Genomic DNA, 3,760 nt, shown 5'->3' with positions numbered 1-3,760 from the left:
TGTGTGTGTGTGTGTGTGTGTGTGTGTGTGTGTGTGTGTGTGTGTGTGTGGACATGTTCACAGTGCTGTAATGTTGAGGTCAGGTGCCACATTTCTTTTCTGTAGCACATGACAAGGGTCAAGGGGCCCGGTTGTCCTCTTAAATGGCCCCTGGCGCTGTAACGGGTGCTTGCATGCTAACACACACACAGTATATACACGCTGTGTAAAGTTTTGTCTGTACAAACTTTTTTTTTAAGGTGTGTGTGTGCAGAGTAATTGCTGCTCGTTAGGAATCCCAGAGAGTGCAGCCTTGGAGTCATTAACTGCTGTTTCCGGCTCTCCCCTTGCTCTTCCCCCTCTTTCTTTTCACCTTTAACAGTCTTCATTTACTTGAAATCTTTTTCTTTAACCCCCCCATCATGCTGTCGCCTCTCCACAATCTCCATTTGCCTCTCAACATAACTCCACAGAAATGTCTTAATTTTTATCTTGGCTCATTTTGGTAACGTCTCCCTACTTTTTTTTTTTTTTTCCTGTTTTTACCACTCTTCCTCTGGCTTTTGCTCCCTCTTCTCACTTTTCCTCGATTGCCTCCCTCCGCTCGCCCTCTCTGACTTTCTGTCCATTCTCGCTGGAACAGGGACCTTTAACAGCAGCATCTGAATCAGCCCTGTGTTTTATCACTTGCACCACTGAACAGAAAACACAGGACTGTTCACTAATGTTTACACACAACCCGTCATTGCTCATGTTTCCATAAAGTATGTTTCATACTATGAACAATGCACAGAAGTTATTTTAACTGCACTGATGCTGGTTTTGTTAACATTATGTTAAGTATAAAAGAAAAAAAGTCCTTTGATCGCCTATGGACAGAATCTTTCGACCTGTCTACACATTATAATCTTATATTTTAAACATGCACATTTGTATTTATGTTTAAGCTGCATTCTGGTATTTCCCAAACAATACCAATAGGCCAAAGAGTTGTTTACATGTTAATGTGGATTAAGAGACTGACACTGTGAGTCCCAACTCAGACAACATAGACATCTTTTTAGCCTAGAATTGTTTAAATTGAAAGTATGCCAAATCAGCTTTTAGCAGTTCCTGTTTGTTATGTTTGTCAATTATTACTTTGAAAACTTAAAAACCTGATATTTGTCTGGCAAGTGTGTGTATGTAGGCTTGACTGACTTGTGATTTAAAGAAGGCACACAAATCATGAAGCAAATTCAGCAGTCGTGCCCTAAGGGTTTTAAAGTAGCGCAGTATCCTCCATGAGACGTCTGTCACAGCCGCGGCTGCTCCAGCTGCTGACTGTGGTGATAGGAGGGCCAAATCAGCAGGCCACACTACAATAACTAACACACCCCTCCGACCCCTTTAACTCTTCTGTACTCCGCTGGGGAGGTGCGACTCACAGTTTGAAATGTCTGATTTATGTCATAATGTTGACATGTTTTGTCAATAATATGTTTAATTTAGCTGGTATTAGGCCCTTGTCAGACATTCACCGTGGATAATGTTTGTGTAAATTATCCAGATATTTAAAATAGATGTTTTTAAAGCTTTTTTGGTGAATACATTTTTTTGTACATTTTATAAAGCAAAGTCATAAAAGAAATCGGCAGGTTAACCTTGAAGAAAAAAAATAGTTAGTTGCAGCCCAACTATAGCTCACGGGGTCATTAAAAGACCAGTTAAAACCATGAAATGCTGTTTAAAAGCACTGGAAAAACTCTCGAGTGGACCTTAGAGTTGAGATTTGTTGTTGCTCAGTTGTAGTATTGTGTTCAAACAGCTCTGGATGCAGATTGACTGGATGATCTCTCTGTTTAGAATATCAACCTCAATGTTAAATTAATACACTGGGCAAGTGAGCACAACAAAATATGTTTCAAACTTATAAACACAAAAGGTGCGTGGCTAAATCCGTCTTAAGAACCCAGATTTGCACACTTTTACTGGATTCCTGTTATTCACGTTATCTCTTTGTGTACACAGATGTGTCCCTCTCCTCTCTGCAGACATCTTTGCAACAGCAGTTTTTTACAGTTATAAAAAGTATAAATTCATAGTTTTAGTCTTACTAATAGGTTTGAAGTCACATCAGTGGTAAAAGTGTTTGAACGTGTTAAAGTCATTTGCTGAAATTGCTATTTTCACCTGTAGTGCCTGGCTTTGAAAACGGGCCTTTAAGGCATATTCCTTCCAGATCCATAACACGCAGCCATTATTTCACACATTTCTGCCAACATGCTGCTTTTCCCTCTCTTACTCTCCCTCCCTTGTTTTCTCAGTCACTCTTTCTTTTCCTCCCTCCAGCCTCGCTCCGTCTGGAAGCTGCTCAGGAGCTGAATGGTCAGAGCCAGGATGAAGTCATGATGTCTTTATATCATTATATTCTCCTTTTACCTTTTTTAGTCACAGAAAACCCATAAGGGTGGGGCGCCGGGGCATAGATTGGCTGTTGATGGGAGTGACACACACACACACACACACACACACACACACCCTTTAACCCTGTTATGTGCCTGTTCTCGGTCCTCCATCAGGCCCCGTCCTTTCCATTCCGACTCCCTCAAAGTTTCCATGACAGAGCCCCTTTAAATGGGCACAATCACATTTCTTTTCTGGGAAAATGCTGCGTAAAGTGACGTTGACATTTGGTGGATAATACTCTACTTTATAGCTTTTCAGGAAATAATCATTACTTTTGGGGTGCAACATGTCTCCGTGAAAAAACTTTAAAGGTCCACCAGCTTTCATTTGGAAAAACTGGTGCTTTTTCACCTCAGTGTTTAATAAATGACAACGAGCACTACCTGTGCTGCCAAATCCAGCCATTGAATAGATGAAGAAGCCACTAAAACTAACTTTGATGAATAGATTTTTTTGTCCATGTTGAGGGTTGTTGGGTCTCTTACAATCCACAAATAGAATTTGCAGTGTATCTACCACCACCACAACAACACTAACCAACGTGACATGTTATCTTTAGAGAGGCCTGTGCTCTGCGTGCTGGTACAGGTGAGGACACACCTAAACCAGCCCGTTTGATAAACATCTTTTAGCATCAGCGGCCACTAATTCCTAACAAGCGTCTTTTCAGCTACTTTTCCATTCAAGCTAATATATTCATGTGAGTTTGTGTGCGTGTGTATTCCAACATAAGAACTTGCACATTGACTGACTGTTTGACACAGACAAACTTTCCACACCGTGGCTCATACGTACACACTTTTTTTTTCTTTTTTTCCAGTGTGTGTGTGTAGCTGTGAGAGTGCAGGCTGAGTAAACCCCACAGTGGTTTCCAGGCCCAGGGTGAATAAAGGTGCCTTTTGTCAGGCCTGGGCTGGGTTGGAGCGGCCGGTGAGGAGGAGGCGGGGGGTGTCCAGTCTGGAGCAAGCATGAATGTTCCCTCAGTTCCCTCAGACATTGCACCTCCCTGCCTACTTTCACAGCAGCACTTGAAGAGAGCAAGAGAAATGAGGAGGAGGACCTCAGGGTGGGGTAGGGAGGGGTGCCAGGGTGGAGGAGGAGGAGGTGGGGTGTATTTGAGGAGGTGAGCGGGAAGCCGGGGGGTGGGGCTTGCATCCAGCCAGTGAGCTCATTGGAACAGCGTTGTTGTTTTATCCTCCTACCGAGCGTGTAGTTTTTGGAAGGCACGCATACAAGCCGACGGCCGGCCAGCTCCCTCAGTTGCCCCTTACCGCTGCTGCAGAGAGGAGCCACCCCCACCCCTTACCATCCACACACACACACACACACACAC

At 43.3% G+C, this 3,760-nt stretch overlaps 1 protein-coding gene across 4 annotated transcripts in view; it reads left to right on the top strand.

Annotated features, from left to right (window-relative positions):
- Positions 1-3,760, top strand: part of LOC116693389 (NEDD4-like E3 ubiquitin-protein ligase WWP2) — a 51,607-nt gene that overhangs the window by 29,099 nt on the left and 18,748 nt on the right. Inside the window, exon 1 of one of the 4 annotated variants that reach the window (XM_032522329.1) lies at positions 3,705-3,760. This exon is cut by the window's right edge and continues 95 nt beyond it. The exons of the other annotated variants lie outside the window; for them this stretch is intronic. The gene's annotated coding sequence lies outside the window, so the exon portion shown is untranslated. Of the gene's footprint in view, positions 1-3,704 lie in introns of those variants that run through there. 4 annotated transcript variants of the gene reach the window in all.

Source organism: Etheostoma spectabile, chromosome 8, assembly GCF_008692095.1.
Source record: "Etheostoma spectabile isolate EspeVRDwgs_2016 chromosome 8, UIUC_Espe_1.0, whole genome shotgun sequence".
NCBI lineage: Eukaryota > Metazoa > Chordata > Actinopteri > Perciformes > Percidae > Etheostoma > Etheostoma spectabile.
The sequence above is the reverse complement of the archived record's forward strand: the minus strand, read 5'-3'. Positions and strand labels throughout refer to the sequence as shown.